The 12872-nt window shown below is 40.2% G+C and overlaps 1 long non-coding RNA gene across 1 annotated transcript; it reads right to left on the reverse strand.

Annotated features, from left to right (window-relative positions):
- Window positions 1–1093: 1093 nt before the first annotated feature.
- Window positions 1094–4023, reverse strand: LOC135486397 (uncharacterized). Its single transcript, XR_010446692.1, has 4 exons — window positions 2880–4023; window positions 1943–2017; window positions 1721–1801; window positions 1094–1182 (listed from the first exon to the last, which is right to left on the reverse strand). It is a non-coding gene; the product is annotated as an uncharacterized LOC135486397 (long non-coding RNA).
- Between the last annotated feature and the right edge of the window lie 8849 nt (window positions 4024–12872).

A 12872-nucleotide genomic window follows, 5' to 3' on the forward strand; every position in this document is an offset into this window, starting at 1 on the left:
TGTCCGCTGCCCAGTCACCTCCTGTTCTACATAAGTAGTTTCCATCAACAAATTGCACAAAAAAAGGAAAAATTCCAAAGACTGAATTATCGCGCTTTTCTGATGTTGACCCATTTAGCTCTCCAAGCAGTGACCCTTTTCACGTGGAACAGTGCACGAGTAAGGCGTTTCCTGGAGTTAGGACCTACCCTGTGACGTCTTGGTACTGATATTATGACGGGAAAGGTATTTCGTGCCAGGACTTGTGCTACCAGAAATAATGAATAACACGTTTTTCTACTATCTAAGAGCTGAAACAAAATGGCTAAAGCATCAAACATGATTGGAGATTGGAAAAATAGTTTATAGGTGAACCAGAGGAAGAACAAAAATACTGCAATAACAAGAGCAACGCAGGGCGTAGCATATGCCCCGGTGAGCACTTTGAGTTGGTGTATTAGGAAAGTGAAGTGTTTTTCAGACAACCCCGGGCAGCTGGTGTCATAGCTGACTAGGTTTAGTTGACATCGTGAAAGAGTTATTGGTCTGTAATGCCCGCTGTACACGTTATCTTTTTCTACCCACATAAAAAGTTACATGGTTATTACTCAAAGCGTTCTTGTTAAAATGAGAGGAAACGAAAAGTTTACAGACGCCTGACGCCTACCGGCTGACGGACATTGGTAAAACATAATGCCTCCGCAATGCTTTACGCATTGGCGGGGGCATAACAAGCTGCCTATTACTTTAGAGTCACACTCCACCAAAAAACATCGATGAAACCCCAGTAAAAACAGTAGTAATAGAAGATTCAGCAGAAAGCATCTAAAATTGTTTGGGTAGACACCTGCGATATGAATTAAAACTGACCACATTCGGCATTTAAATCAACTGTTCTAGGAACAAACGTCTTGGCGCCAAAACCCGATGTTGGCGAAAATGACATAATATCATGTAAAATCCAAGGAAGACATCAAGGAATCGCCTACGAGTGGGCACCTGCAAAAATGTCAGTTGCAGCAGAAACTAGTCTAATCCAGAACGTGTGTAATCCATTTGTGACTGTGTAATTCACTATGAAATAAATCCTTAATCCAATGTTTCCGTTTCTTCCATGCCTCAAGAATATTTCCACTGCCTCAAGAATATTTCCGCCTCAATTTTGTTAAGTCCCTCGCATTGTTGTACTAAACAAATCATAGCCTGGAAAATCAAATTATAAAATTTCATCTATGATGTGATGATAATGCTTTACTTTGATAACAAATTAAGTGTATAATAAGAATGCAGTGGACAATCAAGTGACATATTTTCGTGTTTCCCAACAAAATCAGCCCAAATAACGATAATAACAAGGAGTTTTATATGGCGCTTTAAAAGAGCTTTCATTACCCAGCCTATCCAGAAGGTAAGAGTTACAACGTGGCACATGCCGGGTATCGAAGCCAGGACCTCCCGATCACAATGTTGATGCTCAAACGTTGTGCCACTGCGTTCCTCTGAGCACAAATTATTCCATATGCCTGAAAATGTACCCATCTCTGTACGTAGGTCTTATATTGTTTCATGACTATCCACAGGATAATGCATGAAGTGATTCAAAATCATCTCTAGGCACTGTATTTGGTTGCAGCCGGTCAGTTTAACCCAATTCGCTTCAAGTTTCTCGCCTGTCATGTGCTGTACTTTCATGGAGAGATACCATCAATAAGGCTGACCATTTGTCAAATTTCAGACCCACCTCTGGCTCACGGACATTCATCATGGTTTTCATCTCTGTCTGCGGCAACTCATCCTACAAGAAGTTTATGATGGCCTCCATCTGAAATAACATAACATTTGTCAAATGAAAGGTATCAAATTGCTGTTTGCTGTGCAAATTGTCCATGACGAAGTCGGAAGATGAACTGATGGAGAAGACATGAATGGTTAAAAGGCAATTTAAAAATTGCATGTTTCTTACCTCCCAGTCCAAGATTGTTGTAAAGCTCTTCTGGCTTCTTACGAAAGGTTTCTTTACACATGTTTATCACACACTCTGCAAAAAAATAACAATTTGAATCCTTTGAAAACATTTCGACAATCATATTCATCATAAAGACATAAGAAACGTTTCTGCGGCTGTCTAAGTGCAGACAATGACAGTCAAACCTTTTTTGCCTTTACATACCTGTAGCACGAGAAGTAAAAAGCTTTATGGACTGAATGATGCAGGAGCTGAGCTTGTGTATGAAGTTGAACTTCATCATACATGTATGAATTTTCAGAAAAGAAGTTTGACCCAGCACAAAGCCCAACTCAGAGTCAGATGAAAAAAAGATTTTTATTCTGTTTTAACTCTTTAAATCCTTGAATTTTTTTAGTGTTTCCAAGTATTTCAGCAATTTTCACCCCTAACGACCTCCAAATGCCCCCCCCCCCCCCCCATGTACAAGACAGCTAATTAATTTCACTAGTATTATTTCATCAAACAGATGAAAACAAGTATATTGCATATCCCTAAACCGCCCGAAAACCAGCCTAAGTTTCATGATGGCGATGGTGTTGCTTGAGATTAGGTACGTACTGGCAGGCAGCTAGGCTAGGAAACTAGACAAAAATCAGTGGCCGGATATCGGCCGGTTAGGACATAAAGGGTCAAATATCACATGCCAAAAAATGACAAGCAGTTTTTTTAAAAAAAACGACCGATGCTATGACTTTCAATTCCAAGCGATGACAGATCAATTAAATCAAAAATTTGTATTGAAAAAGTTTGACCATCCAGTCCACGCGTTTACACTCCATCATCCATAGCCCAAAAACGATGCGGACAAATAATTTATCATGAATGGACAACAGTAGTAACAGTATTTTATTGTAAAATAAAAGGCTGTATTAAAATTTTAGTAAATACTTACGGATTTTACATTCTTCAAAACACTTGAGTGTGGGCACGAGTGGCATTAAAAACCCCAGTGGTGGCACGGAGGGCCTGCAATGCCACATTTAAAAAACATGAGTTACCAAGATTTGGTATCCCGATGCAATCATATTTACAAAACAAAAAGAAATACATGTAAGTGGTAGAAAAAATTTTTTGCAACTGATTTGAAACATATCTTAAACGATATGTGCTGGAGATGCCAAGCCTCTTTCATGCCGTCATTGCCATGGTGATGCTGGCCGATGCTATTGCACCCCGTCAATCAAATATCCTTTAAAAAATTGTATTACAAATTGTAAAAAATCTTGACAGTGCATCATGCTGTGCACACGTGCTACCCGCTGACCGACTTTCGAATGTCGTCTCGAGCCAATGTGCATCCTTTTCTGTGAAGATCTATTGTAAACATGGTTTGTTTTGGCGACCCTAGGTGGTGCCGGCGTATCTGGCAATACTGCAAAGGTCCTATAAATAGACGAATTCGAAGAAGTTTGTTTTGGTGCTGACCAGAGCGTGGTGTCCCTAGGCATTGTCCAAAGTCAGCTAAGGCCTTCTGACGAGTGACATGTTCTGGGTGTGCGCACTCATTGTTTAAATTGTTTTGGAGCCGATTCCTCTTCTTCAAACAGGCCTATCTGGATGAACACACTCCCTCAAGTGCATGCACACAGTCCCTTCACTGCCACAACCTTCTACCAAAATAACATTGCGCAATATTGTTTCACCACTAGGCCTACGCCTCGTTATTTCACCAGTTACGTCATTACGTTGATAAGACGAATTCGAAGAAGTTTGCACTGACCCTTGAACAAAGGATCGCCGTGTCTCTCTAGGCACTGTCCGAAGTCGGCTTACTAGGCCTTCTGACGTATTCCGAGTGTGCGCATTCGATTTGTTTTGGCACCGATTCCGTCTTCTTCGAATACGTCTATTTCCTAAGTGGTGATATATAATATAGACCTAGGCCTATAGATTCATGCACTAGATTGGGAACAACGTTTACATGACATAGTGTTGGCTGTCGTCACGTCACCATGCATTTTACATTACTGTAACGTGACGAGACGCGACGTTTTCGTAAACGTTGGTCCCAATGAAGTGCATGGATCTATAGTACCGATATATAGTATGCACTCCATGATGACGTGTTGGCAATACAATATCATGATGGACGCACACTCCACAGAGAGTATGAGACTGAGCTGACACTAGGCTTACACACACACAGACATGATGAAGCCTGTAGCCTGAACGCCTAGACTGCAGTCTTAAGTCTGCACACACTCGACAGTGTCAATGACACACACGCCAAGCATCGATTGCATGAATGATGGTCTGTACTCTGTGGTACCGGGCGGTAGGCCTACGAGTAAGCGTCTTTTTCTCACAGAATCAACGAAAAAAACTTGTTCGTCTTCTACAATACTTTTCCCTAAATCATCCAGACCGTAAAGCAATAATTTTACCGATTGCATGATGGCGAACAGCAATCCCAACGCCAGTATTTCGGAACAAACTACTCATGCTAGTATAACCGCGGCAAAAGCACGAAAAGCAGCGACAAGACAGTGTCCAAACGCAAGGGAAATCGTCGTTAATTTGTAAAGTACGCCCTCTCGCGGAGAACGACTGACCCCGTCTTGGCCATTCCAATGTTAGTGCCCTAACAATCGTCCTCAGGAACTAGGCCACTGGCTCTCCAACCCTTCATAATCGTCTGTTGTGTGACCCTTTCCCAGCCGAGGCTGATCATCCTGACCACATCCCGCCTGGTGATCCGCTCACAATGTCCTTGATCATCGGTGTGGCCGATTTTCCACACTTTCCAAATGGTGACACTTGAAGCTCCTGTTTACGGTTAAGTCCAAGGGCTGCAACAGCGAAGTACATCGTCCTGGGATAAAAAGTGTCTGTCCCATTCTCTGCGGTGATTGCGTCACGAAATTGCTGATTTCGATGCGCCGGATACCTGTCTAAAAGTAACAGGAACGTGGCCCCTGCTACAAATGGCACAATCAGGGCCTGCAACCACTCGATTAGCGATTGGTGTCGTGCTTAACCCTGTGGACTACCAGTTACCTGGAAAAGCAAACAACAAGTATGAACATTTACATTACTTTTCTGAACAGTCAGACACGCACAATGTTTTGGTTGCATCCATGACAAACCTACAACAATCTTAGTCAAAGAAGTTCTGATTTTCCTAAAAAATACTACCATTAACTAGAATGTCTGAACGTCAATGACAGCACTGATGACGTCAGGTACATGTCCTGTACTACAACCACGGACTTGTATTCTATGCCAATACTCACTCGCACATTGTCTGGAGCATCCGCCTGAAGCTGCCGAATGACGTCACCATCTGGTGTCAAGCCTCTGAAGTTGAGCTCGGCTCGTCCTTTTCGTCCGTCTGTCGTAACTACTAGAGTCACCGTGCATCCAAGTTTCGGGTTGCCTTGCGATGATCTAATGTCAACATTCTGGGATCCAGTCGCTTCCATTGTTGATCTTGGCACCATATCAAACAACACTAACGTCTCATTCATGTTCATGATGACATCAAAATCAGCGTCTCTGATGAGGTCAGCAAAATCTCCCCGGTAGTCGGCAACTAAAGCCTGGGCGTTGTCAGGTAACCACCTTGAATCGTTGGTCTTCCTTCGATAGCTGATTTGTTTCCTGAAATGGAATTTGTATATTGTTAAAATTCACCGAATACAATCCATACGTTTAGGCCGATCCATGCAACAGCGGAATAAAGCTCACCTTTCCATAAAGTTGCTAAGCCAATGTGCAGATGCATGGAAAAGGTACAGCAGGGGTCTCTGTTCTTGTCTTTCGGCCTTCGTTTCGTTCGGAAGCTCTGCCCACCATTGCCGAAATTCTCTTCCAGCTTGCCCTTTAATATCCTCACCGGAAACAGGGAAACCAAGTCTTCGGCGCTCAAGGAACCAGGTGTTCAAATTGTTTTCCATTTCGGGCCACTGTGCTGAAATAAAAAAGCTAACACGTTTAACATCTTTGGAAATATTGATTGGTGATGACCACTGGTATGAACGAAATGTTAGTCCTAAGAATAAAGGTCCCTGGAACAATAATACTGATTGTTAAAGGCATGGTCAGGGTCAGTCGCTTTGATGTATCATGCGACTTATTCTTCCGTCCATGACACAGAAGCGGACTTATTCCCGTCAGTATAGGCCAACAAAGAAGGAAATTCATTTAGCGAGGAATAGAATGCTTGAAGAAAAACTACCATGTGGATCAGTTCCGTGTTGCCGTTGTCTCCTCCGTCTTCTATGGTCTTGAGTTGATTTATCTCTGAGGGCAAACAAGTCATCCTGAGTGCTTATCGAACGTCTAAATGTCTGCGGTGCTATGCGGTGGTGTCTAGCACAGGATGCCGCAGTTTCAGCATGACGTAATCCTATAGCATGCTCCAATTGGTATGTCTCGATAAGGTCAATCTTCCGATTGAGACTGCTTTTCTGGTGCCTACGTGAACCCGGTACAGCTTGGTTAGCATCATCTACATCATCATCATCAGTAGTGGTATCAGGGTCAGGGCTGTCAACATCATCTCCATACTCCATTCCATACGTTAAGATCATCATGGTGCCTGCTAGGCCTACCCACAAACTCCATCGGATTGCGTGCATCTTACCAGAAGAACGTGGTCAAAGCAAAATGGCAGAAAACAATTGTGACATTTGACACGAAAGTTCCCTTTATTGGATTTTCCCCTCGAGAAAACGATTCCATAATCGATTAGATAAAATAAATTCATTTAAAAGACTCTGGATCGGTCAACCATTTACATGGACTTGTAATAGACTTACATAACTTCAATAATCATCACCCTGACTACAGGGATTACTGGCCCTGGCCGCGACCAGGCGTTATTGAATTGACAACATTTACAAGGTTGTCTTCCTATATCTGTCGATCACTATAATTGGCTGTCATATTGAATGTTTGCAGCCCACCCGTAAAATACTACAGACTGCCATGTTTCTGGACTTAGTCATTTTCGAGCCATTTTCCTGGCGCTCGGTCAAGTGGGAGAAGACAGTATTTTGCAATATTCAATAAAAATATTTTTCATGCAATATTGATTTTTGTTCATTCATCGTTTCATTTTTGATGCAATGTTACACTTTTTTATGCAATGTTAAAATTTCCATTCAATGTGTGTTTATATTTGATGCTATGTTTCACTTTTTCATTCAATATTCAAATTTTCATTTGATAATTGCCCTGATAATTGTTCATTCATCGTTTTATTTTTGATGCAATGTTACACTTTTTTTCATGCAATGTTCAAATTTTCATTCGATAATATGCATTCAAAGTTTCATATTTGATGCAATGTTTTCAATTTTCTTCATGCAATTACGATTAAATTTTCATGCAATATTTGGCAATTATTAATTCAATGTTGGCGCAACCTTTTTCTTTCAATAATCTGTGAAAATACTCTAGTCTCCGCTTTTTATGGTGGGTTTGCAATATGCAGGCGATTCCCCTTCACAAACTACGTAGAGCATGGTTACTCACCGCTTTTGTGATGAAACGGCCAATCAGATGGCGGAGCAATTCCGAAGTGTGCTATGGTCGATTTCGCGGTTATGCTAAACACTCAGGCAGTTTGTTGAATCGCTCCTATGAAAGAGAGCTGACCTATGAGCAGTTCCGAAGTTCCAGTGTCAATGGTATTTCCAAAATTGGGTCCGGGGTGGTTTTTTGAATTGTTTGTTGTCAACATTGTGAGCAATGCCTGTGCCTGTGGTGCCGTGAGTCACCAGGTTATCGAAAATGGATTCGAGGCAGCTTTACGCCAAGGCCAGGTCGAGGCTGGACCACTTCCACAACTTGACGAAGAACATGCAGATGGAATTGAGTTCATGGCCATGCTAGATGATGAAGTGGATCAGGCCTATAGTGCTCTACAGGATTCGAGAGAACACGGACTGTGCCTTTGTACTGTCTGTGTCAACATTAGTTGGCCACCATAAATCACCTTCGTGGCACTTATTTACCCAACAAATCTCTATAAACTTCCCCATAATAATCTCTGATTTTTGAACCTGCATTCAGTGGTATTTCAACAGAACTACCATGTTTTGCTGCAATGAAATGCAGAAAAATACTACTGAATGCAGGTTTCCCAAATCTGAATTTGATTTTGTGGAAGTTTTTAGATAAGAATTTGATGGGTAAATAAGCGCCATGAAGCCGATTTATGGTGAGTAACTAATTTTGACCCAGACAGAAGCCTGAATATCTAAGCAGATCCATGACGTCGACTTATGTCATGACGTCAGTCACATTGGCAAGAGGAAAAACCATTGTTGTTTTCGGCCGTTATACAACATCGTCGCTGCATGTGCTTACTGTGTACATTACCGAGTGACGTACTGCACATCTTAGCAATCTATGGGGGAATTAAGGTTCACGTTGGTTCACGTTGGCTTTTGTCCTTAGCGACGTTTGACGTGTTTAGAAAAAAATGGCCTGTGTTGAAACGTGTAAACAGGTTCCCCAATCACCCCCCTGGATCTATCTATCTATCTCATTTCTTGTTTACCTCGATGCGAAAAGTTCAATTCTGAATTGAGACTGTAGTCATTTCCTATGTTTAGAGAAAAATGCACCAAACGTTACAATTTTAAGGAAAATTTAGACACCCAGGCAGTTTATGGTTCATACTCAGAATGTAAAATTCGCGCATTTCTTTTGCGACACCCTGCATTATAGCATTACTTTTATTTATCGTAATAGCAGTGTGAAGTAAAACTTTCAATATTACAAACTGTATCAATTTCGGTCATACATTGAACATTAAAAGATTGGATGTAATGAACCATAACTTTCCCTGTGGCTCAATCAATTTCACAAGGACCGCGTCCCATGCTAGCAGTCACACGATTCAAATGTGAATGACAGACGTTCAGCCATTCATATGTTGGAGGCGGTCTTCCATTACAAATCACCACTGTGTAGGCGGTAGGCCGTGGAGATAATGAACCCACCATAAAAAGCCGAGACGAGAGTATTTATGCGAAAACTATTTTGTGGGTAATCTTAGAAACGAAAACGCTGATTGGCTAATCTCGTGTAGTGGAATAGGAGCGATATACTGTAATATATATTAGCTGTATGTGTTTATTTATCAGTTGAACTAGTAATTAAGTCTTAGGTTTTGATGATGTTTACCTTGGTCATGTTGGTTGTCTGCTTAAGAGCAACCATCTTGGATAATGCAATGTGGTATTTGCCTAGCGACCTTAGCAACCAATCAGAAGCCAGTTTACAATATCATAATTAGATTGGTGATGTCATTACCCAAATATGGTATTTGTCAACAATCAAACATGTGGGTTTGTTGTGATTTGTGACTTGCGTCTTTTCAAGGATTCAGAGTCCAGGTGTGAAGAGAACAAGTTGTGTTTTTATCTAAGAGCTGTGTTCTTTCAGTTATTTTCATAAGGATTACAATACCACTAGCACATTGTACACAACTTTTTCCGAAGTCGTTTAATACGAGCTTGGAGGGAGGCTGTCACGACAATCAAAATTGTATGGTTTGGTCTCATTCATATACAGCCATTGACAGCATGTACACAACAATGGAGCTTTTGGTACGTCTGTCTTATTCCCCGTCACGAGATTAGCCAATCAGCGTCCGCGTTTCTAATATTACCCACAATGCAGTTTTCGCATAAATATTTTCGCAAAATATTGAATGAAAAAGTTTCCGCCAACATTGAATGAATAATTGCCAAATATTACATGATCATTTTATGAAATTTAGAAATCGTTATTGCATAAAAAAGTGAAACATTGAATCGAATACGAAACATTGAATGGTCAATTATCAGGGCAACTATCGAATGAAAATTTGAGCATTATTGCATGAAAAAAGTGAATTATTGCATCAAATATGAAATATTGAATGAACAATTATCGAGTAAACATTGCATAAAGAAATGTAACATTGCATCAAATATGAACACACATTGAATGGAAATTTTAACATTGCATAAAAAAGTGTAACATTGCATCAAAAATGAAACGATGAATGAACAAAAATCAATATTGCATGAAAAATATTTTTATTGAATATTGCAACATATATCATGCCATACACGTCGCTTCGTCCTGGTAATTGTGCGTATGATTGTAATATCCGGTAATCCACAGAGTAGAGCATTGCAATAGTCCATGCGGGATGTTGCTGTGGCATTTACAAGTAATTTTGCGGCTTTCAGAGTCGGACACCTCCGAACACGACCGATGTAATGCAGATGCATGTAGAAAGATCTAGTGGTAGAACTGACGTGCTTGTCCTTGTAATGATAGTCACAATGAAGGGATTTCAGTTGCAGTCCTCACCCGAGATGGTGATTTCATTGGGAAAAATATGCTTATAGTCCTTAAGCGGGTAAATATACACGGTACAATACATCACCATGATGTTATTTACATAAACCCGTGTAGCAAGACGGATTAACCTGGTCATGCCAAGTTCACCAAATAAAGACAAAAGTCCTCCATTTCAATAAAATCAGTGCGCTGTATACCTTTAGGGGACAGTTTATGTCTTCTCAAACAACATCCCAGCTTTATTATCAATAGCTTTATGGGCAATAACAGTGTTGATTACAGATGCGTGTGTGTCTCTATGATCAGGTGCATGACGCATGGGATTTGGATAGTACGTTAATCGCATCGTGGAAGTAGTCGTCTAATAACTCATATAACCACCCAGGATCAAAATGATTTACCCTAATCCACTCGATCCCATAATGCTGAAAAGTGGCTGTTTCCAATACCTGAGATAATTTATGGACAGCTGCTCTGCCTGATGCATGGTCATCCATTGTATATCTTTCTGTCTTCCTTCACAAATTTAACAAGCCTGATCGTCACCAGACGGCGCAAGCAATACAGTCGTGCCCGAAAGTTTACATACACTGGTAAATTTTGAATAAAATCTGCAATTCTCAATTCTAACTAAAATCATTTCATTTATCATGTTTATGGTGAATGTCATACCTATTTTGTCATTGCTCATGCGAAAATTTGCACTCAGAAAATCCTCCAGTTTTTAGTATTCTAAGAGAAAAGAATCATATTCTAGTCCTTTCTTTTGTTAAAAAAATGCGAAATAAATCTGTCCATTATGGTATTATCACGAATCTTGAATATGAAAAAGTGCTCAGGAAATTTGGAAGTTATTTTAAACCTTAAAATTGCATCAAATGTCAATAAAAATGATCACAAATAATTTCGTATATATATCAAGGGCATCAAAAGAAACAGCAATTTCATAAGTCAGATGTTCCAAAATTGAAAATCTCACGTGTTTGATATTTTGCGACATCAACAAAGTGAACAGGGGTTTTATTCGAACTTTCTTCACAAGTTAGAGAATGGACCAGAGTTGATTCTAGTCTATTTCAAGATTGAAGACCGCAGGATTTGAAAATATTGGTTTTTCGTGATATTTACTGTCTCCCCGCATCCTGAAAAAGTGGGGAGATATATTCAGCATTTCCGTTCGCCGTCAGTCCGTTCAGAAGTGATATCTCCTCCTCGTCCGTTCAACGTACCAACTTGAAACTTTGGTACATGTACATGTTTAGTGCTCCCCAACTTATGTGCACAACACCCTTAAAATGTCGATTCAGTTGAGTATCTTGCCACCAGGGGGCAATGTGTGGTAACATGAAAAGTGTGATTCATTTTCAATTAAGTTGTTATGTCAGGTATTCTTAGCAAGGAAATCTATCATATCATACGGTTTTTTTCATTTGAACTAAATTTTGAGGTCACAGATCGGAGGTCAAACAGCGAAATTTGGATGTTCCAGTGTAACTATGCCACGTTTCGTAACCGCTAACGCTATGAATTTGAAATTTAGTGTACGTGACCCCCTAGGTCAGCAGACCTATGAGGACATATTTCATTCATTACTATTCTCCGCTTACCGTGGGCCATGGGCCATTATAGAATTTATAATTTCCCATCATAGAATCTATGCAAAACATGGTTTGTGATAATCATTATAGATTTACCATGGACCCTCATAGAAACTATGAACGAAACTGTGTACGTATTGACCAACATATTGCAAGTAATCTGTATAGGACAACTGAACGCAAATTTGTCAACGTATTTCGTAAGGGCATTAACCAAGCCTTAAGACTCCACCTAGACTCCATTAAAGAAACGTCCTGATACATAATCTTCTTGTTGTTATTAATATCATTGTACAATACATGTATAATTAATATCGCTTCCTTTCACCACCATCACTTCATCAACCTCAAAAGATGAAGTGTCTGAACACTTATCTCAACTTAACCACTTATACATCCTCTCCGTCCAACACCTTCACCATCACACGCACTGTTTTAACACACCCATCCTAAAAGTATCCATCTCAACGTTCGCGTGCCCAAAAAAAGCGGGGAGATTTGCGATGGCCTTGCCATCGACATTGCTCTAGTTTGATATTGTGATATTTTCCTGATATTTTGCGTGCAATGCCAATTTCTAAATGAAACCATAGAAAGAATAGATGTTTAGTGCAACATTTATTAAATGAAGTATATTTGGTAAAAATGTAGGATTTTTCCGAGTTTTCAAGTGTAGGCAAACTTTTGGGCGCGACATTTTAAATCTGCGAAGTAACTTCAATCAACCTGTTATAGGTACAGAAATTAATCTTTCAGAGTATACATGTATATATATAGTATAAATTAATACCTGGAAAACTGACTTGTTGTTACCGATGCCATTAATGGCGTTTAGGCTGTACATGTGAGGCACGGGGATGCACATCAATGAATCCCCCCCCCCCCCCCCCCCAAGGCAAAGCAGATGAATATTTGGAACCTTTTAACTCTTGGTGCGCCGCAAGTAAAACAAATATCATAATTTTTTGGTCAGATTTTAT

This window comes from Lineus longissimus, chromosome 4, assembly GCF_910592395.1.
Source record: "Lineus longissimus chromosome 4, tnLinLong1.2, whole genome shotgun sequence".
NCBI classification, from domain to species: Eukaryota; Metazoa; Nemertea; class Pilidiophora; order Heteronemertea; family Lineidae; genus Lineus; species Lineus longissimus.